Below are 25,582 nucleotides of genomic sequence, written 5' to 3' on the forward strand. Positions count from 1 at the left end.
TAATAGGTACTTGACATAATACTCGTATAGTACGAAATTTCCATATTGTAACTGAAAGAGACTTGTGAAAAATATATTAGTGTTTAGGGCTGACTTTTAAGTATTGAATGTCTTTGAATATGTACGATTGTACGTATAAATAATTCAATTAATTAGTATAATAAAATAAAATATTTAAACTTACGACTTTACCTAAAAGTCTGCCCTAATGATTGTAAATATTGTACGTAATTGATGGAACAATTACTTTGGTAAGATGGCCGAACGAATTAGAAAAAAAAAATTAAATTATATGACGGCGCTTCGCTAGCACCATCTTTTAAGTTACGATGGAACTAGATTGACAGCTGTCAACCTGTCAGTCTGGCGGAGCGTTGGGTCGATGGTTAGCGCCACCATGTTGAATGTCAGAATGATTTGAACTTCAACGAACGCACCACGGAACCGACGAATCGCTTTTGTTCCGCGTAATCTTGCGTAATTTATAATTGAAAGTGTGTAAAATCGATAAAACAAGTGATTTCCTAATTACTAGTACATTTATTTTGTGATTATGCTTTTGATTAGATATTAAATAACTTTTGATTGTGAAGTGTGTTCATTATTGACTACTACCTAATCGTGCACTTACATTAACCACTATGGGCGATGCTAATAAAGGCGGAGAACCGCCTACATCAGAAGTGCGAGAAATCCCGCCCGAACCGCAATCCGAGAAACGGCCGCCAGATGAAAATAGCGCCTTAAATTTTTTTAATAACATGGAAGCGGTATTTACCCGTATGTTAGCATCGTCACATGCTTCGGTAGCTGGTACTAGCTCTCAGACCGGTGTAGTGAAATTAATACAGTTTAACCCTGAAGATGCCGACGCGGATATAGAAGGTTGGTGCAAGGTTACTGAACTTATAGTCAAGACTAAGTGCCTAGAAGGAGTAGATTTGCTTGTAGCGCTCACGAGTGCTTTAAAAGGACGTGCAGCTACCTGCCTGACTAAACTAGATTTGAACGCATTGACGTGGGAGTCAGTAAAGCAAAGTTTGATGGCCCAGTTTTGTCGACCCAAGTTATTACAAGATTACTTTGATGAAGTTTTACGTTTCCAAATCGGAACCAAGGAGACGGCACCAGAAGCTGGGTTACGTTTGTGGAATATGATCGAACGAATTCCTAAGGCTCAAATGGAGGAAGTTGTCATAACTGGTTTTGTTATATCGGTGTTGTGCCAAAAGGATAGTCTTATTCGCCGCGAATTAAACGCACATGCTATTACTACTAAAGCTCAGTTGTTCAGAATCCTAGGCGGCATTTCAATAAAGCGACGATTGGATGTCACTGACACTCAAGAACCCGAACCGAAGCGATCACGAACAGCAGATGCTAGATTCCCGGGCAAATGTCATTGGTGTGGAATCCCTGGACATAGACAATCTGAGTGTAGAAAGCGACGAGAAGATTCTTCTGCGACTCCTAACCAGCGAGATGCCTCAGCTCCTGCGCGTACCTCGGAGAAGACTTCAACTGTAACCTGCTACAGTTGCGGCAAGCCTGGACACCTAGCTACGAATTGTCAAGAAAAGAAGAGTGGTAGTAAAGTTGCTGAGAAAAAAGAGGTCAATGTTTGTGAAGAACGACTGTCGAGGGGTGTATTGAGGACGTCATCCGGTGAGCCAGTCACTTTTTTATTTGATAGTGGATCGTCTTGCTCTTTAGTGAAAGAAAGCATTTTTAGTAAAATCCCAGGTACTGTGCGCAACGATCTCGTTTATCTTACGGGTCTCGGCGGTGATATAGAGTGTACGTCTCAAATTTTGAGTAAGGTAGATATTGGAGAAATTTCAGAAACCTTGAAATTTCATGTAGTACCTGATGATGACGTACACCTTGTAGAACCTGTCTTAATAGGAAGGGATATGATTAAAAAGGGGTGGAGTGCTAAAATTAGTAAAAACGAAGTGGTCTTTTATTCTGAAGAACAAACTAATGTTTGTGATTCTCACGCTACTAAGCCAGATTTTTCACAAGTAGATACAGATTTGACAGGCAATGATCGAGCGACTCTAATTAAACTATTGAATCGCTATGCTGACTGTTTCATAGAGGGTGTCTCTAATAGGCGCGTAAATACAGGGGAATTAGAAATCGATTTAGTAGATCCACATAAAATTGTACAGAGGCGCCCTTACAGGTTAGCACCGGTAGAAAAGCAAATCGTTAGAGGTAAGGTTCAGGAACTTCTAGATGCCAGTGTCATTAGAGAAAGCTCATCACCATTCGCGAGCCCTATTCTTCTCGTAAAGAAAAAAGATGATTCCGATAGAATGTGTGTCGATTATCGCGAGCTAAACTCCAATACGCAACCTGAGCACTACCCTCTACCTCGTATTGAGGAACAAATTGACCAGCTTAGTGGTGCACATTATTTTACATCACTGGATATGGCATCAGGGTTTCACCAAATCCCCATCCACCCGGCCTCGGTAGAAAAGACGGCATTTGTGACACCCGAAGGGCAATACGAATACCTCGCAATGCCTTTCGGGTTGCGCAATGCTCCTTCAGTCTATCAACGTTGTATCACGAAGGCTGTGCGTCAGCTCGAGGATAAGCCCTTAATTTATATGGATGACGTTTTATGTTACTCCAAGGATATATCCGATGGTCTTAAACGACTTGAAGCAGTCTTAGATGCTCTTTCTACGGCTGGATTCTCTTTCAACTTAAAGAAATGTAAATTCATGAAGAAACAAATCGACTTTTTGGGGTATTCACTTCAGTGTGGTGAAGTTAGACCAAACCCACGCAAGATACAGGCTCTTATAGATTCCCGTCCGCCTAAAACAGCCACGCAAGTTCGTCAGTTTCTAGGCCTTGCGTCCTATTTCCGGAAATTCATTCCCGCATTCACAAAAATTGTTGGTCCACTGTATCCTCTAACAAAACTGAAGGGTCCTGTAAAATGGGAGGAAAAACACGAGAAAATCCGCACTACTATAATAGAGATTCTAACTTCTGAACCAGTTCTGACCATTTTTGACCCAGCCTTACCAGTTGAGCTGCATTGTGACGCTAGCTCTGAAGGCTATGGGGCTATACTTATTCAAAAGAAAAACGATTTTCCGCATGTGGTCGAATATTTCAGCCGACGTACATCTGAAGTCGAATCCCGCTACCACTCGTACGAACTGGAAACGCTGGCAGTCGTACGAGCTGTAGAACATTTCAGGCATTATTTATACGGCCGACGTTTCAGTGTGTTTACGGACTGTAACTCGTTGAAAGCGTCGAAATCAAAATCTGATCTGACCCCACGTGTTCATCGCTGGTGGGCATTTTTACAGGCCTATGATTTTGACATCATATATCGCGAAGGTCGTGGTATGGAGCATGCGGACTTTTTGTCCAGAAATCCCTTACCAGACTCTTCCTCACCTACATCTGTGACCCCAAACAAGAAGATACTTTTTGTAGAATTGCATCAAGGCTGGCTTTCTGTAGAACAGAAGCGCGATGCAGAGATCCAAGACCTAATCAACAAGCACAATAACAACGATTTTCCTGACACAGTCGGTCAAACATATGATGTTAGGGACGGTATTCTTTACAGGAAGGTAGTAAGAAACAAGATCATTTCATTGTTGCCAGTAGTGCCTCGTTCCTTGACATGGACTTTGATCAACCACGTTCATAGTGAATTGCAACATCTGGGTAGTGACAAAACGTTGGACAAATTGTACGAACAGTACTGGTTCCCGCAGATGTCCAAGTCCGTTAGAAAGTTCATTGACTCTTGCATTGTTTGCAAAGCATCGAAAGGCCCCTCAGGTGCTCAATCCGTACAATTACACCCCATTCCAAAGATTTCTGTACCGTGGCACACAATTCATATAGATTTTACCGGGAAGTTAAGTGGAAAGAGCGACCGCAAAGAATATTGTTCCGTAATTATCGATGCATTCACTAAGTACGTGTTGTTGGAACATACTTTTTCGATTGATTCAGCTAGTGCAGTTCGAGCCCTCAAAAACGCCGTATGTCTTTTCGGAGCTCCGAAACGTATAATTGCTGACCAAGGCAGATGTTACGCTAGCCAAGAATTTAAGAACTTTTGCTCTGATCATAATATTGAGCTTCATTTTATAGCTACGGGCTCTAGTAGGGCGAACGGACAGGTAGAGCGAGTCATGCGCACCCTGAAAAGCCTGTTAACAATTGTCGAAAACGACGCCAACAAAAGATGGCGTGACGAGTTAGGAAATGTTCAGTTAGCGTTAAACAGTACCATTTCCACAGTCACCAAATTTACGCCAACTGAACTTATGTTCGGTATTCGTTCACAGTCTTTGGGTATATCACAGATTAGGACTTCTGCTTCAGAAAGCGAACAGCGAATCGATTTAGAGTCTGCTAGACAGGATGCATCTAATAACATACAGAAAGCAGCCGCATCAGATGCTCAAAGGTTTAACCAAGGTCGCGCGACTATTAAACCATTCGCAACAGGAGATTTCGTGTTTATCAAAAGTAGCGAACGCAACCAGACTAAACTAAATAGAAAGTTTAAGGGTCCGTTTGTTATAACTGCCGTGTTAGATAATGACCGATACGAATTAAAAAGTTTGAGTGGTTCCAACCATACCTTTAAATACTCACACGAGAACTTGCGTTTAGTACCTAAAGGGCATGAAGGATTAGTTGAAATATCTACTAGTTTAATGAGTCAGGACGAGGCCACGACGGCGCCGGAAAACGTAGAACTTAATAATGACAGCCTCGACAGATTAAGTAGTTGTGATACATTAACTACAAGCTCAGATACCAATACCGCAGAATCAGACACACTTACAGCAGGGTCAGATACGTTAAGTAATCACTCTGATCATGAAGTCATCGAGCTTGAAGTCGAAATTCACGCAGAGCAAGACAGTCTTTAGCTAGTAGGTATGTCTAACGCTGTGTTTATGTTAATTGTGGTGAAGGGACAATGTCGTCCGGGCCATGCAGCTGCAAGCGGCTGGTCGTAAGGACACATTTGTCAGGTCAAATCATAAATGATAACTGGTCGAAGGGACAGTGCCGTCCGGGCCATGCACATAGGGCTGGTCGAAAGGACACACCCGTCCGGTCCAGATTAATGCAGCATTGTGAGGTTGATCCAACTGTATCGTCCGGGCCAGACCCTCATGTTAGGGTTGGTTGATGGGACATACTAGTTGCGACTGAGAATATTCTTGTTTGGATATTGACAGAGAGGTACCATCCGGTCCATGCGTGGTCGAAAGGATGTACGTTTTCTCTACTATTCTGATAAGAACATCGGTGAAATTATAATTAACTGCTGGTCAGGTTGGACGAGCGGTTAAGCTAAGTTACTGATACTTGCTCGATTGATTTTGTGATTGTTACAGAACTGCAACACAAAGCGCCCGAGGACGGTCGCATGTCAGTCCGGCCGTGACGGCGCTTCGCTAGCACCATCTTTTAAGTTACGATGGAACTAGATTGACAGCTGTCAACCTGTCAGTCTGGCGGAGCGTTGGGTCGATGGTTAGCGCCACCATGTTGAATGTCAGAATGATTTGAACTTCAACGAACGCACCACGGAACCGACGAATCGCTTTTGTTCCGCGTAATCTTGCGTAATTTATAATTGAAAGTGTGTAAAATCGATAAAACAAGTGATTTCCTAATTACTAGTACATTTATTTTGTGATTATGCTTTTGATTAGATATTAAATAACTTTTGATTGTGAAGTGTGTTCATTATTGACTACTACCTAATCGTGCACTTACATTAACCACTATGGGCGATGCTAATAAAGGCGGAGAACCGCCTACATATATATTTTATTTTACTTTTCATAATTTTGTTTTCTAGAAATGTATGTAGGAATCAGACATAATATGTATTAGTGTTTTTGTAAGTCTAGACACAAATATTAATTTATTTGTTAATTAATGGAGTTGAATTATAAGCTTGATATATTGTAATAATGCTATAACGAGAGGACTTCGTTTTTTCAGAATGGCCGACTGTAAGCTTTGTTTTGAGTTTAGTTACAATAACATACAAATCATGGGTAGTTGTGAACAAATTAAGTAAATTTACCTTCGTTTTATTGAATATTTTACGGGGTAGATGTGAATTAAGCAATGTGATTCTACCTTCCTTTAGAATTTTTTCTATCGGTCACCGGGGTATAAATACAGCCAGTCATTCTGACGGAGGCCACTTCTAGTTCGGAGTTCAACGAGTTAACAAGGTAACTCTTGTTATCGTATTTTGTAATTAAATATATTGGTTATTCTCAGTTGTTTGAAATAAAAGGTAATTATGTTAAATTGAGTATGATTTATTTCCTATTCTTAAATATATGCTTTTAATCGTAAATAGTCGAAGCTTCCGTCCTTCTTTTACTTCAAGCTTGGCAAGCAATAAACAAGAGACAAAGCATGGGATACGATTGTTGGGTTATTACCGGGTTGATGATGAAAACTTACTTGTACCAATATTTTAACTTTATTCATTTGTTACAAACATTATAACAACCAATTTACAATCAATTATTCAAGACGTCTTCACTCTAACTTGTCCGTACTCGAACTGGCCACTTGTCACTGCTATACCGGCCTTTTTATAACAATTCAAAATGGCGGGAACCAGTGACAAGTATGAGTCAATTGATACTCTTTTATAAGCTAATCATAAATAAAAGTAAGAATGATCAAAATATAAGATATTAATAAATAATGATCCTTACAGCTCGGCCATCCTGTTCGAGGCGAGACCCTTCGCCAAACCTTAATATAAAATAGTTAAAATGATAAAAATAAAGACCAATTTATGAAAATAATGAATCAAAATGTATATATTAAAACAAACCAAGATTCACTGATCCAATATTACTATGTGAATGATATTTATGCACATAATATGCATATTAAATAATAATAAGTAACAACAGAAAATAAAATTACAAACACGTATGTGCACTCATGATTTCACGATATACATATACTATTAATAAGATTATAATTATAATGTAATATTGTTATGGTTTTCGAAGAATTTTTACAAGTCTGTTATCAAGGTTAAAGAAACATTATGTCAACATAGAAACGAATAAATTTAATTAGTTCGGCTTGCAGAAATATATTAAACAATAGAAAATTCATACGATAAGCGTAATAGACGGTACCCTATGTTTCATTATCTGTAAGATTACGCAATCTAGCATTATTAAATTTTCTTTAACACTTGTTAAATTTCAATAATTATGATCAAGAAATATAATATAATATACGTACACAACACCATTCACTTTCGCACGTAAATATTCAAACCGCTATACATGGATCACTTCCCCAACAGAAGATAGTTGCGTCACCGCGGGTTGCGCCGTCTGCCTAACCAACGCCACGTTCTCATTAACTGCAATGGTGCCACCGACCACGCAAGTTCTGCCCACCGCGATAGTGCCGTTGACAAATCTGAAGCTATCCTGGATGAAGATGCCGCCAACCACGCTGATGCTGCGCAACACGGGGCACCGGATCTCGTGCCGCTACTAGCCGCAGATTCGCGTGCCATGATGCCAGCATTCGAAGACTCTGCGGTGTAGTCAACGATCGTTACGTACTTCTGCGTAGAAGGACCTTAGTTCTGCTAAGGAACAGGAATATCATTACCCTGGCCATCTCACCTAGGCACTCCTGGGTCGGAAGTGATTCCACACCCCGACCCTCTCACCTGGGCACTCCTGGGTGGTAATGGAATACCAAACCCTGGCCCTTTCACCTGGACGCTCCTGGGTCGTTCTGAAACTTTCAAGACTTTCTTTAGATATATGAAATTAAAACTTCCTTTTTTTAAATTATTATTGAATACTCGTTTTTTGTTTCATTGATTTATTTAATCGTTATATCGATTTAAGCATGTTATGAATTTATTGTTTCACGTTTCAATTATTTTAGTACATTAACGACATAATTAATACAAATTAGGTACAATTTGGTAGCTATTATAATATTTGTAAATAAAATAGTCCACAATTCACTATATCATGTATTGCGCAATAAGGTTTAATAATGAAAATAGGACATAAGTGTCACATCTCTATAAAGAATGCATGGTTCTGATTTTATATCTTCGGGCCCAGCCCGTAGTTGACATGAATGCAATCATAATTATGCCAAGATATAAAAATATCTTGATGATAATAATATAAGTGACTGATTATGTTTTTTTTTTTGCTACTGATTATCTAATGATATAATATGTTGATTTAAATTAACACAAACTTTTGATATTACTTCAAACGTTACCTGTTGCCAACGTTTTTTTTTTTATCAAGATATTATGACTGAATTCGTTTGAAGAGTTTAATTGATAAGAAATTAATCTTATTGTAGAGGTAGTTCTATTGTCCTTTAACCTGCTATTATCAACAGTCAAAGTTTTATATTTTAATATGAATGCGACCGACTAATCCTCATTTGAACTGCTTACACGCCTTAGGTCATAATTATAGCCATTAAAGATCCATCAAGTAGGTATAAGAACATAAACTAAGTAACCGTTAGGTTTTGTAAATTTGAATGAACGAATGAATAATTTTATTACAGAAGTTCATAACTTCATTACAAGAACAAATTCCTCATCACATAAAATGGATTTAAACATCAGACATAAACTAGTTAATTAATTATTCCACATGAATGATGAACATCTACATTGCGATTTATTTTTAAAAGTATTTGGTCATTATAACAATACTCTTAGCGAATCTAGATCGAAGAATATTCATGTTACAAAGTGACTAAGAAATACTATGTTTTTTTTTTCAACAGGTTTTATCTGAACCAACAAGTTTATTATTGTAGTTGAGTTTGAATACCAAATATTTAATTTCCAGCTATAGTCGTGTTTTTTTTTAAGGAAACTAAAGTCTAATAGGTATTACGGTGCATTTGTTATCCTAATTCCTTATTCGGACATATCTAAAGACTTATTAATGATAATACTAATTAAATCAGATTCGACAATTAATGCATGTAATTATGTATGTATGCTTGGAGTATGTTTATCATTAAAATTATTCTGGCTATACGAAAATAAGACTTATTAATAAATTAATTCGTTAGTCACAAGGAAAATATTATTACTGTTATAATTCACGTATAAAACCCTGGACACAATAAAGTGTGGGTATATAGAATACAGTTTATCTTGCATATTATTTATAATACTATTTTACTAGATCGAGATATTCGTAAATAATTAAAGTAAGACAAATTAAGGACCGTATTCTGAAGCCTCATTAAATAAAAACGATATATTTAATTTTTGTAACTTTATAACTTGTATTGAAATTGACATTCAAATAAATGGGACTTTCTTATGAATTATCGATTATCGAACACGGTATTAGAATATAAAAATATGTAAATTCACATATGCATAATAATCATGTTTAATTGTCAAGTAATATTGAACAGTTTGACAGTATATTAAAAGCGAAGCACCTTATCAATTATTATTTGATATATAAAACTTCATAATGATGTTGTACTATGGTGATTGAAATAATGGAAGAAATGACTTCCCGTGTAAATTTAAAAGTTTTACTTATGAATTAAACATAACAACATTTTATTTCTTTTGCAGATAATTTACCGTATATTCCTCAGTAATAACCATTGGTTTTATATATATTTTACATTATGAATGTCTAATCTCTATGGCTCACGCGCCCAGCCAAGTTCAAGTTGAACATTAAGAAAACAGGTATCATTAATCTAGGCGTGTATCGATTTCCATTACATGTAATTTTATATTTACGAACGAGCGATAATCGTTGTTTCCTTTATTATTCAAGTGTCGGTATCTAATTCCTTCGTCTCTTTTTTTTAATTTGTGAATATAAAAGTATTATTAAAATGTTAGGATTTTAGCAACTCGTGTATAACACACATAATATGATATTTCATACCGTTTTAATCTAAACTGCACTCAGATGAGAACTCAACATTAGTAATAGACGTGTAGAAATTTTATAAATTTTTCTTTGCTTATTATTATTACTTTTTATTATGTTTTTATGATTAAATTATACTGATATATGGTTGACTAATTATTTTAAATTGTTGTAAATATATTTATGAAAGTTGGAATAAAAGTCTAGCGCATTCATCCACGCGCGTCAAAGTCTCACACGTTCATCCACGTGCGTTAAAGTCTGGCACGTTCATCCACGTGCATTAAAGTCTCACACGTCCATCCACGTGCGTTGTATATTGTGTATACCTACACAAACACATATATTCCACAAGATTAAGATGGCGCTTCCTATCTACTGATACTAGCGTCTGGACATACGTCATCGACTCTTTACATGAAAACCACTCAACGTATAGCTATGTATAGCTCTGACTACATATGACTCTACATATGACTCTACATATGACTCTACATATGACTCTACATATGACTCTACATATGACTCTACATATGACTCTACATATGACTCTACATATGACTCTACATATGACTCTACATATGACTCTACATATGACTCTACATATGACTCTACATATGACTCTACATATGACTCTACATATGACTCTACATATGACTCTACATATGACTCTACATATGACTCTACATATGACTCTACATATGACTCTACATATGACTCTACATATGACTCTACATATGACTCTACATATGACTCTACATATGACTCTACATATGACTCTACATATGACTCTACATATGACTCTACATATGACTCTACATATGACTCTACATATGACTCTACATATGACTCTACATATGACTCTACATATGACTCTACATATGACTCTACATATGACTCTACATATGACTCTACATATGACTCTACATATGACTCTACATATGACTCTACATATGACTCTACATATGACTCTACATATGACTCTACATATGACTCTACATATGACTCTACATATGACTCTACATATGACTCTACATATGACTCTACATATGACTCTACATATGACTCTACATATGACTCTACATATGACTCTACATATGACTCTACATATGACTCTACATATGACTCTACATATGACTCTACATATGACTCTACATATGACTCTACATATGACTCTACATATGACTCTACATATGACTCTACATATGACTCTACATATGACTCTACATATGACTCTACATATGACTCTACATATGACTCTACATATGACTCTACATATGACTCTACATATGACTCTACATATGACTCTACATATGACTCTACATATGACTCTACATATGACTCTACATATGACTCTACATATGACTCTACATATGACTCTACATATGACTCTACATATGACTCTACATATGACTCTACATATGACTCTACATATGACTCTACATATGACTCTACATATGACTCTACATATGACTCTACATATGACTCTACATATGACTCTACATATGACTCTACATATGACTCTACATATGACTCTACATATGACTCTACATATGACTCTACATATGACTCTACATATGACTCTACATATGACTCTACATATGACTCTACATATGACTCTACATATGACTCTACATATGACTCTACATATGACTCTACATATGACTCTACATATGACTCTACATATGACTCTACATATGACTCTACATATGACTCTACATATGACTCTACATATGACTCTACATATGACTCTACATATGACTCTACATATGACTCTACATATGACTCTACATATGACTCTACATATGACTCTACATATGACTCTACATATGACTCTACATATGACTCTACATATGACTCTACATATGACTCTACATATGACTCTACATATGACTCTACATATGACTCTACATATGACTCTACATATGACTCTACATATGACTCTACATATGACTCTACATGTGACTCTACATGTGACTCTACATATTACGCATAAGCGTAGTTTCCAACTCTACAGTACTACACGCAACTTTCAAAGATATCCACAGAATACACTATTATTCCAATTAAGGTCCTTTGTTTTTCATTTAGGTAAGTATGATTTACTACTATTACAGAAACAAACAGAAATAGCAAACGTTACTGTCAGATAAAACACTGAAATTATGATTCACATCCTATAAATAAAGGGGTATAAATAAGGGGGGGAGTTTCTAAATGTTTAAAGTATGCGTATCTCGCAATCAAATAGTTAAGCATATCGATTTCCCATCGACCTCGTATTTCTCCATGATCATCATGGTAACACACATAGATTTATATACATTGATTATGTACTCGTGCCAAAATTACTGGCCCTTACAAGGTTGTTATGATAAAGCTGATTACATTAGTTAGTCATAAAACTTAGACATGATGACATAAAGTTATACAGTCTAAACAAAATGTGACCTGTTATTAAATTGAATCTATTGAGATTCAAGTTCACGATATCTAGTATGTGTAAATTGACACAAAAAATACTTTAATGCTCTACGCACAAAGTTATGAGTTACGTATCTTGAGGAGTGGGCAATAGAAAAACAATAGAAGCATATTACATAAGTACATTCGTTAACGAGTTACTACTCGTGTATTCAACAAACGACATACGCTCCATAACCTGGAGATTTAATATAGATGTATGTCCATACCAGAGTTGGGCAAAATTAGTTAGTTAAATTTAAAAAAAATGAGAATGGTAACGTTAGTTTTAATAACGGCAACTTATTTTGTAAAATTTGAAAAAATGAGTTTACCAATTAGCTTGAATTCGATATGACACACTTATGATTTTATCATCGATCATGGTTTGAAAGTATTTTAATTATTCGAGCAGATGGTTATCATGGTTACTCAAACTAACGTTTTAGTTGATACAATTAAAATAAGGTTCGTTTTACGACCGCTACTTTATTCCTTATTAAATCATGTGACTAAGCTTTATTTTAGTTTAACACACAGATTGCAATCACAAGTGCCCAACTCTGATTCATACTATTATTACGTTTAACATCCAACATGTCATAGAGGTGTTGTATTTCCATACAAGAAGGGAGATAATTATAAACACGTGTTCTAGTCATTTAGCTTCATCGAGGCTAGGCTTTTTTTAGTAATGCTGCGTTGGACAGCGTCGCTGAATGAAATCCGGTATCAGTATAAAACCACTAGGTTAAAAAAACATTAATAGCTAATAGCATTAAGTACACAAGTTACATAACGTAACCCTGCATTATGGTTTCCAATTTGAACTTAGATCGACACGTCATTTTCTTTTCTTGTGCGCATTGATTCGCAATATTATGAATAAACTTACATAGTGATCAGAATAATTTTAAAGTGGATTTCCGAAAGCTCATACATTATAATGCCCAACATTTTAATAAAAAATCTCTTAGATGCATTCGTAACAATACTAAGTTATACACTGACGTAAATCGCGTTTAAAAACTTCGTACTAGAGGCATTGCTAATACAAACGCATCAGGGGTTTACTTCAGAGGTATTCAATTGGCAAGATTTTATTTTTAGTTTACTCATCGGTTTCACGGTTACAAAGCCAGTGTATTCATACAATTTTAGTAACGCAAATTGATCTCAAAAGGTGCAGCAGATCGTAAATCTTAATGTACATAAAACAATATCCTACTGTAGTCTGCTACTACAGTTGTACTATGCTATCTTGCTACGCAACAAAACTAAATAATGAGTCCTTAGCCTGAGCTTGATATAATCGATGTGGTACACCATCATACAATCGAGTTTGATAAGATAGAAGCATTATAATGACATTTGATCTAATTTTCACTAACTCATATGTAATATTCAAAAACGCTTAAATGACAACTGTAAATTTTAAATTTCGTATTTTTATTATAAACGAGACTACCTGTCATCCGTTCGTACGTTCTTTCTACACATACATATACCAAAATTGGGCAAATCATCATCATTATCTTATACAGTATATTTAATACAGACATGACGGTAGGTTATCAAACCAATTTTATTTAAAATAAAATAAAAACTGACTTACCATAATTTAATACACTTTTCGATAAACATAGTTTACTCACTGATACAAACGAAAAAGAAAAGAAAACCTTACGTTCGTGCGGCGTGGCAAAAATACTATCGATTTTCGTTGGATCCAACTTCTGAGTTGTTGGGTTATTACCGGGTTGATGATGAAAACTATTACTTGTACCAATATTTTAACTTTATTCATTTGTTACAAACATTATAACAACCAATTTACAATCAATTATTCAAGACGTCTTCACTCTAACTTGTCCGTACTCGAACTGGCCACTTGTCACTGCTATACCGGCCTTTTTATAACAATTCAAAATGGCGGGAACCAGTGACAAGTATGAGTCAATTGATACTCTTTTATAAGCTCATCATAAATAAAAGTAAGAATGATCAAAATATAAGATATTAATAAATAATGATCCTTACACGATAGAGTCAAGCGTGTGTTGATATTTAATTAAACAGATCAAAGAACAAAATAAACAGACTGGTTACTGTTTCAATCTTTGTAGGGTAAACCTCAGAAATGTTTCTACACTTTTAAAGTATCATTTCCAATTAACTCTAATTACATTGGCATTTGATTATGCTATAATTTTCATGTCTGAAAACCTTTAGCAAAATATAATACTAATTTACCTAACTAGGAAAATTACCTCGATAAACATGATTTGTGAATAAAACTCGTACTGAATTAGTTCATTATTTCCCATATAGGAACAATAGTTTTAAAATATTTTTCATCGATACAAGAACTATTGGTAGAGATGACGCTTCTGAGAGTTCTGAGTAGTTAATCATATGCTATCGGATCACATTCCAATTCGAAGTATTCGAGCATTGTTAAGTCAGCGTGTTTACCAATGCTACCCTGTACCACGATACAAGTTAAGAAATATTTATTACCCGACTGTCTAAATAGGTGCGTTATGTTTTGTCATAGTATTTTATTGTTTAACGAAACTTGAAATATTTTCCGTATTACAATTTCAATAATGTATAAGTTTGAATAAATATGTAGGTATATAGAGCTCAGCAAAGAGTAAATAATAACTGATAGTTTAGGTTTAACATTCAAGGTTTTTAATAGATATGCCGTGAGAAACTGTTAATATTTCTTCATTGTTTTCACTTGTAGGTTATAGTAATGTGTTTAATAGGGAATAGAGAGTCGTATCTCGAATACCAGCAATATTCAAATTAGTGATATTTAGTTATTAATTGTATTGTGATATGCCTATTATGTAAATTTTTTCAATTATTTCAATTTGACATTTTATATTTGTTTAAATTTATGATTATAATGATGATTTTGTACGCTTGCATGCAAGCTAGGTACAAGATCTGTAACACCATATATTGTAACATCCCCATACTGTATCAATGCAAATAAATAATTTCTGATTTCTGACGAATGTACGGGAAAGACGATGATGGTGATTATAATTACTTATTTAAATAAAATTTTCTTTGGGTTTAATATACATGAACACTGTAGTGTATGCGATTATGCGAGTAGCTTAAATAGCATACATACGCCGTCTCGTGTGTCCTTGTGTTGGCTGAAATGCCATAAAAGAGTAACTGTCACTGTCTATGGCACGATGGCCGCGGGCTGTACGATTGCTGTTGTGGAAGTGAAGTTATATTGTGTTTGCGAGGGCATTGCCGAGCCGGTGTTTATGTTTAGGTGTTACATAGTTACATAACTACTAATTTAACAAACACTATAAGTGGCGACGAGAAAAAGGTAAGCTTTAAGGCTAAAATTTCAAGGAAGGGGATGACCGGTCTCGATACAAAATTAAGGTTATAATTGCATTCCAAAATCAAGATCTTTTCGTTATTTTGCGTAGCATCGTATACAAAACACTGTTTTTACAATATATTCGATCGTTTCTAACATTAAATTCCATACATTATGATGTAATTGGGGTTTTTAATGCAAATGCGAGGTTTGTTTACCCGGCTCGTATATAAACAAAGTAAGGAACCTAGACAGCGTTTACTTAGTTTATTTAGTATTTACAAATACCAGATAGTGTTTCATTCTGGGATTTCTACAATCTTATTACATTTATGTGTTAACATTGCATTTAACTTGTCATTGCATTAAATTGGAAAATGTCTGGTAGTTCAAATGGATGCCTCCATTAAATTGGAATGGGTTGACAGCCGCCATTAAATTGGAAAATGTCTGGTAGTTCAAATGAATGCCTCCATTAAATTGGAATGGGTTGACAGCCGCCATTAAATTGGAAAATGTCTGGTAGTTCAAATGAATGCCTCAATTAAATTGGAATTGGTTGACAGCCTCCATTAAATTAGGAAATGTCTGGTAGTTCAAATGAATGCCTCCATTAAATTGGAATTGATTAACATAACCCCCATTAAATTAGGAAATATCTGGTAGTTCAAATGAATGCCTCCATTAAATTGGAATTGGTTAACATAACCCCCATTAACTTAGGAAATGTTTGGTAGTTCAAATGAATATCTCCATTAAATTGGAATTGGTTGACAGCCTCCATTAAATTGGGGAATGTCTGGTAGTTCAAATGAATGCCTCCATTAAATTGGAATGGGTTGACAGCCGCCATTAAATTGGAAAATGTCTGGTAGTTCAAATGAATGCCTCCATTAAATTGGAATGGGTTGACAGCCGCCATTAAATTGGAAAATGTCTGGTAGTTCAAATGAATGCCTCCATTAAATTGGAATGGGTTGACAGCCGCCATTAAATTGGAAAATGTCTGGTAGTTCAAATGAATGCCTCCATTAAATTGGAATTGGTTGGCAGCCTCCATTAAATTGGAAAATGTCTGGTAGTTCAAATGAATGCCTCCATTAAATTGGAATGGGTTGACAGCCGCCATTAAATTGGAAAATGTCTGGTAGTTCAAATGAATGCCTCCATTAAATTGGAATGGGTTGACAGCCGCCATTAAATTGGAAAATGTCTGGTAGTTCAAATGAACACCTCCATTAAATTGGAATGGGTTGACAGCCGCCATTAAATTGGAAAATGTCTGGTAGTTCAAATGAACACCTCCATTAAATTGGAATGGGTTGACAGCCGCCATTAAATTGGAAAATGTCTGGTAGTTCAAATGAATGCCTCCATTAAATTGGAATTGGTTGACAGCCGCCATTAAATTGGAAAATGTCTGGTAGTTCAAATGAATGCCTCCATTAAATTGGAATGGGTTGACAGCCGCCATTAAATTGGAATTGATTAACATAACCTCCATTAAATTAGGAAATAACTGGTAGTTCAAATGAATGCCTCCATTAAATTGGAATTAATAAACATAACCCCCATTAAATTAAGGAATATCTGGTAGTTCAAATGAATGCCTCCATTAAATTGGAATCGATTAACATAACCCCCATTAAATTAGGAAATATCTGGTAGTTCAAATGAATGCCTCCATTAAATTGGAATTGGTTAACATAACCCCCATTAAATTAGGAAATATCTGGTAGTTCAAATGAATGCCTCCATTAAATTAGAATTGGTTAACATAACCCCCATTAAATTAGGAAATGTCTGGTAGTTCAAATGAATGCCTCCATTAAATTGGAATTGATTAACATAACCCCCATTAAATTAGGAAATATCTGGTAGTTCAAATGAATGCCTCCATTAAATTGGAATTGGTTAACATAACCCCCATTAACTTAGGAAATGTTTGGTAGTTCAAATGAATATCTCCATTAAATTGGAATTGGTTGACAGCCTCCATTAAATTAGGAAATATCTGGTAGTTCAAATGAATGCCTCCATTAAATTGGAATGGGTTGACAGCCGCCATTAAATTGGAAAATGTCTGGTAGTTCAAATGAATGCCTCCATTAAATTGGAATGGGTTGACAGCCGCCATTAAATTGGAAAATGTCTGGTAGTTCAAATGAATGCCTCCATTAAATTGGAATGGGTTGACAGCCGCCATTAAATTGGAAAATGTCTGGTAGTTCAAATGAATGCCTCCATTAAATTGGAATTGGTTGGCAGCCTCCATTAAATTGGAAAATGTCTGGTAGTTCAAATGAATGCCTCCATTAAATTGGAATGGGTTGACAGCCGCCATTAAATTGGAAAATGTCTGGTAGTTCAAATGAATGCCTCCATTAAATTGGAATGGGTTGACAGCCGCCATTAAATTGGAAAATGTCTGGTAGTTCAAATGAATGCCTCCATTAAATTGGAATGGGTTGACAGCCGCCATTAAATTGGAAAATGTCTGGTAGTTCAAATGAACACCTCCATTAAATTGGAATGGGTTGACAGCCGCCATTAAATTGGAAAATGTCTGGTAGTTCAAATGAATGCCTCCATTAAATTGGAATTGGTTGACAGCCGCCATTAAATTGGAAAATGTCTGGTAGTTCAAATGAATGCCTCCATTAAATTGGAATGGGTTGACAGCCGCCATTAAATTGGAAAATGTCTGGTAGTTCAAATGAATGCCTCCATTAAATTGGAATTAATAAACATAACCCCCATTAAATTAAGGAATATCTGGTAGTTCAAATGAATGCCTCCATTAAATTGGAATCGATTAACATAACCCCCATTAAATTAGGAAATATCTGGTAGTTCAAATGAATGCCTCCATTAAATTGGAATTGGTTAACATAACCCCCATTAAATTAGGAAATATCTGGTAGTTCAAATGAATGCCTCCATTAAATTAGAATTGGTTAACATAACCCCCATTAAATTAGGAAATGTCTGGTAGTTCAAATGAATGCCTCCATTAAATTGGAATTGATTAACATAACCCCCATTAAATTAGGAAATATCTGGTAGTTCAAATGAATGCCTCCATTAAATTGGAATTGGTTAACATAACCCCCATTAACTTAGGAAATGTTTGGTAGTTCAAATGAATATCTCCATTAAATTGGAATTGGTTGACAGCCTCCATTAAATTGGGGAATGTCTGGTAGTTCAAATGAATGCCTCCATTAAATTGGAATGGGTTGACATAACCCCCATTAACTTAGGAAATGTTTGGTAGTTCAAATGAATATCTCCATTAAATTGGAATTGGTTGACAGCCTCCATTAAATTGGGGAATGTCTGGTAGTTCAAATGAATGCCTCCATTAAATTGGAATGGGTTGACAGCCGCCATTAAATTGGAAAATGTCTGGTAGTTCAAATGAATGCCTCCATTAAATTGGAATGGGTTGACAGCCGCCATTAAATTGGAAAATGTCTGGTAGTTCAAATGAATGCCTCCATTAAATTGGAATGGGTTGACAGCCGCCATTAAATTGGAAAATGTCTGGTAGTTCAAATGAATGCCTCCATTAAATTGGAATTGGTTGGCAGCCTCCATTAAATTGGAAAATGTCTGGTAGTTCAAATGAATGCCTCCATTAAATTGGAATGGGTTGACAGCCGCCATTAAATTGGAAAATGTCTGGTAGTTCAAATGAATGCCTCCATTAAATTGGAATGGGTTGACAGCCGCCATTAAATTGGAAAATGTCTGGTAGTTCAAATGAATGCCTCCATTAAATTGGAATTAATAAACATAACCCCCATTAAATTAAGGAATATCTGGTAGTTCAAATGAATGCCTCCATTAAATTGGAATCGATTAACATAACCCCCATTAAATTAGGAAATATCTGGTAGTTCAAATGAATGCCTCCATTAAATTGGAATTGGTTAACATAACCCCCATTAAATTAGGAAATATCTGGTAGTTCAAATGAATGCCTCCATTAAATTAGAATTGGTTAACATAACCCCCATTAAATTAGGAAATGTCTGGTAGTTCAAATGAATGCCTCCATTAAATTGGAATTGATTAACATAACCCCCATTAAATTAGGAAATATCTGGTAGTTCAAATGAATGCCTCCATTAAATTGGAATTGGTTAACATAACCCCCATTAACTTAGGAAATGTTTGGTAGTTCAAATGAATATCTCCATTAAATTGGAATTGGTTGACAGCCTCCATTAAATTGGGGAATGTCTGGTAGTTCAAATGAATGCCTCCATTAAATTGGAATGGGTTGACAGCCGCCATTAAATTGGAAAATGTCTGGTAGTTCAAATGAATGCCTCCATTAAATTGGAATGGGTTGACAGCCGCCATTAAATTGGAAAATGTCTGGTAGTTCAAATGAATGCCTCCATTAAATTGGAATGGGTTGACAGCCGCCATTAAATTGGAAAATGTCTGGTAGTTCAAATGAATGCCTCCATTAAATTGGAATTGGTTGGCAGCCTCCATTAAATTGGAAAATGTCTGGTAGTTCAAATGAATGCCTCCATTAAATTGGAATGGGTTGACAGCCGCCATTAAATTGGAAAATGTCTGGTAGTTCAAATGAATGCCTCCATTAAATTGGAATGGGTTGACAGCCGCCATTAAATTGGAAAATGTCTGGTAGTTCAAATGAATGCCTCCATTAAATTGGAATGGGTTGACAGCCGCCATTAAATTGGAAAATGTCTGGTAGTTCAAATGAACACCTCCATTAAATTGGAATGGGTTGACAGCCGCCATTAAATTGGAAAATGTCTGGTAGTTCAAATGAATGCCTCCATTAAATTGGAATTGGTTGACAGCCGCCATTAAATTGGAAAATGTCTGGTAGTTCAAATGAATGCCTCCATTAAATTGGAATGGGTTGACAGCCGCCATTAAATTGGAATTGATTAACATAACCTCCATTAAATTAGGAAATAACTGGTAGTTCAAATGAATGCCTCCATTAAATTGGAATTAATAAACATAACCCCCATTAAATTAAGGAATATCTGGTAGTTCAAATGAATGCCTCCATTAAATTGGAATCGATTAACATAACCCCCATTAAATTAGGAAATATCTGGTAGTTCAAATGAATGCCTCCATTAAATTGGAATTGGTTAACATAACCCCCATTAAATTAGGAAATATCTGGTAGTTCAAATGAATGCCTCCATTAAATTAGAATTGGTTAACATAACCCCCATTAAATTAGGAAATGTCTGGTAGTTCAAATGAATGCCTCCATTAAATTGGAATTGATTAACATAACCCCCATTAAATTAGGAAATATCTGGTAGTTCAAATGAATGCCTCCATTAAATTGGAATTGGTTAACATAACCCCCATTAACTTAGGAAATGTTTGGTAGTTCAAATGAATATCTCCATTAAATTGGAATTGGTTGACAGCCTCCATTAAATTGGGGAATGTCTGGTAGTTCAAATGAATGCCTCCATTAAATTGGAATGGGTTGACAGCCGCCATTAAATTGGAAAATGTCTGGTAGTTCAAATGAATGCCTCCATTAAATTGGAATGGGTTGACAGCCGCCATTAAATTGGAAAATGTCTGGTAGTTCAAATGAATGCCTCCATTAAATTGGAATGGGTTGACAGCCGCCATTAAATTGGAAAATGTCTGGTAGTTCAAATGAATGCCTCCATTAAATTGGAATTGGTTGGCAGCCTCCATTAAATTGGAAAATGTCTGGTAGTTCAAATGAATGCCTCCATTAAATTGGAATGGGTTGACAGCCGCCATTAAATTGGAAAATGTCTGGTAGTTCAAATGAATGCCTCCATTAAATTGGAATGGGTTGACAGCCGCCATTAAATTGGAAAATGTCTGGTAGTTCAAATGAATGCCTCCATTAAATTGGAATGGGTTGACAGCCGCCATTAAATTGGAAAATGTCTGGTAGTTCAAATGAACACCTCCATTAAATTGGAATGGGTTGACAGCCGCCATTAAATTGGAAAATGTCTGGTAGTTCAAATGAATGCCTCCATTAAATTGGAATTGGTTGACAGCCGCCATTAAATTGGAAAATGTCTGGTAGTTCAAATGAATGCCTCCATTAAATTGGAATGGGTTGACAGCCGCCATTAAATTGGAATTGATTAACATAACCTCCATTAAATTAGGAAATAACTGGTAGTTCAAATGAATGCCTCCATTAAATTGGAATTAATAAACATAACCCCCATTAAATTAAGGAATATCTGGTAGTTCAAATGAATGCCTCCATTAAATTGGAATCGATTAACATAACCCCCATTAAATTAGGAAATATCTGGTAGTTCAAATGAATGCCTCCATTAAATTGGAATTGGTTAACATAACCCCCATTAAATTAGGAAATATCTGGTAGTTCAAATGAATGCCTCCATTAAATTAGAATTGGTTAACATAACCCCCATTAAATTAGGAAATGTCTGGTAGTTCAAATGAATGCCTCCATTAAATTGGAATTGATTAACATAACCCCCATTAAATTAGGAAATATCTGGTAGTTCAAATGAATGCCTCCATTAAATTGGAATTGGTTAACATAACCCCCATTAACTTAGGAAATGTTTGGTAGTTCAAATGAATATCTCCATTAAATTGGAATTGGTTGACAGCCTCCATTAAATTGGGGAATGTCTGGTAGTTCAAATGAATGCCTCCATTAAATTGGAATGGGTTGACAGCCGCCATTAAATTGGAAAATGTCTGGTAGTTCAAATGAATGCCTCCATTAAATTGGAATGGGTTGACAGCCGCCATTAAATTGGAAAATGTCTGGTAGTTCAAATGAATGCCTCCATTAAATTGGAATGGGTTGACAGCCGCCATTAAATTGGAAAATGTCTGGTAGTTCAAATGAATGCCTCCATTAAATTGGAATTGGTTGGCAGCCTCCATTAAATTGGAAAATGTCTGGTAGTTCAAATGAATGCCTCCATTAAATTGGAATGGGTTGACAGCCGCCATTAAATTGGAAAATGTCTGGTAGTTCAAATGAATGCCTCCATTAAATTGGAATGGGTTGACAGCCGCCATTAAATTGGAAAATGTCTGGTAGTTCAAATGAATGCCTCCATTAAATTGGAATGGGTTGACAGCCGCCATTAAATTGGAAAATGTCTGGTAGTTCAAATGAACACCTCCATTAAATTGGAATGGGTTGACAGCCGCTATTAAATTGGAAAATGTCTGGTAGTTCAAATGAATGCCTCCATTAAATTGGAATTGGTTGACAGCCGCCATTAAATTGGAAAATGTCTGGTAGTTCAAATGAATGCCTCCATTAAATTGGAATGGGTTGACAGCCGCCATTAAATTGGAATTGATTAACATAACCTCCATTAAATTAGGAAATAACTGGTAGTTCAAATGAATGCCTCCATTAAATTGGAATTAATAAACATAACCCCCATTAAATTAAGGAATATCTGGTAGTTCAAATGAATGCCTCCATTAAATTGGAATCGATTAACATAACCCCCATTAAATTAGGAAATATCTGGTAGTTCAAATGAATGCCTCCATTAAATTGGAATTGGTTAACATAACCCCCATTAAATTAGGAAATATCTGGTAGTTCAAATGAATGCCTCCATTAAATTAGAATTGGTTAACATAACCCCCATTAAATTAGGAAATGTCTGGTAGTTCAAATGAATGCCTCCATTAAATTGGAATTGATTAACATAACCCCCATTAAATTAGGAAATATCTGGTAGTTCAAATGAATGCCTCCATTAAATTGGAATTGGTTAACATAACCCCCATTAACTTAGGAAATGTTTGGTAGTTCAAATGAATATCTCCATTAAATTGGAATTGGTTGACAGCCTCCATTAAATTGGGGAATGTCTGGTAGTTCAAATGAATGCCTCCATTAAATTGGAATGGGTTGACAGCCGCCATTAAATTGGAAAATGTCTGGTAGTTCAAATGAATGCCTCCATTAAATTGGAATGGGTTGACAGCCGCCATTAAATTGGAAAATGTCTGGTAGTTCAAATGAATGCCTCCATTAAATTGGAATGGGTTGACAGCCGCCATTAAATTGGAAAATGTCTGGTAGTTCAAATGAATGCCTCCATTAAATTGGAATTGGTTGGCAGCCTCCATTAAATTGGAAAATGTCTGGTAGTTCAAATGAATGCCTCCATTAAATTGGAATGGGTTGACAGCCGCCATTAAATTGGAAAATGTCTGGTAGTTCAAATGAATGCCTCCATTAAATTGGAATGGGTTGACAGCCGCCATTAAATTGGAAAATGTCTGGTAGTTCAAATGAATGCCTCCATTAAATTGGAATGGGTTGACAGCCGCCATTAAATTGGAAAATGTCTGGTAGTTCAAATGAACACCTCCATTAAATTGGAATGGGTTGACAGCCGCCATTAAATTGGAAAATGTCTGGTAGTTCAAATGAATGCCTCCATTAAATTGGAATTGGTTGACAGCCGCCATTAAATTGGAAAATGTCTGGTAGTTCAAATGAATGCCTCCATTAAATTGGAATGGGTTGACAGCCGCCATTAAATTGGAATTGATTAACATAACCTCCATTAAATTAGGAAATAACTGGTAGTTCAAATGAATGCCTCCATTAAATTGGAATTAATAAACATAACCCCCATTAAATTAAGGAATATCTGGTAGTTCAAATGAATGCCTCCATTAAATTGGAATCGATTAACATAACCCCCATTAAATTAGGAAATATCTGGTAGTTCAAATGAATGCCTCCATTAAATTGGAATTGGTTAACATAACCCCCATTAAATTAGGAAATATCTGGTAGTTCAAATGAATGCCTCCATTAAATTAGAATTGGTTAACATAACCCCCATTAAATTAGGAAATGTCTGGTAGTTCAAATGAATGCCTCCATTAAATTGGAATTGATTAACATAACCCCCATTAAATTAGGAAATATCTGGTAGTTCAAATGAATGCCTCCATTAAATTGGAATTGGTTAACATAACCCCCATTAACTTAGGAAATGTTTGGTAGTTCAAATGAATATCTCCATTAAATTGGAATTGGTTGACAGCCTCCATTAAATTGGGGAATGTCTGGTAGTTCAAATGAATGCCTCCATTAAATTGGAATGGGTTGACAGCCGCCATTAAATTGGAAAATGTCTGGTAGTTCAAATGAATGCCTCCATTAAATTGGAATGGGTTGACAGCCGCCATTAAATTGGAAAATGTCTGGTAGTTCAAATGAATGCCTCCATTAAATTGGAATGGGTTGACAGCCGCCATTAAATTGGAAAATGTCTGGTAGTTCAAATGAATGCCTCCATTAAATTGGAATTGGTTGGCAGCCTCCATTAAATTGGAAAATGTCTGGTAGTTCAAATGAATGCCTCCATTAAATTGGAATGGGTTGACAGCCGCCATTAAATTGGAAAATGTCTGGTAGTTCAAATGAATGCCTCCATTAAATTGGAATGGGTTGACAGCCGCCATTAAATTGGAAAATGTCTGGTAGTTCAAATGAATGCCTCCATTAAATTGGAATGGGTTGACAGCCGCCATTAAATTGGAAAATGTCTGGTAGTTCAAATGAACACCTCCATTAAATTGGAATGGGTTGACAGCCGCCATTAAATTGGAAAATGTCTGGTAGTTCAAATGAATGCCTCCATTAAATTGGAATTGGTTGACAGCCGCCATTAAATTGGAAAATGTCTGGTAGTTCAAATGAATGCCTCCATTAAATTGGAATGGGTTGACAGCCGCC

The sequence above is a fragment of the Cydia splendana genome, unplaced genomic scaffold, assembly GCF_910591565.1.
Source record: "Cydia splendana unplaced genomic scaffold, ilCydSple1.2 scaffold_49_ctg1, whole genome shotgun sequence".
In the NCBI taxonomy this organism is placed as follows: Eukaryota; Metazoa; Arthropoda; class Insecta; order Lepidoptera; family Tortricidae; genus Cydia; species Cydia splendana.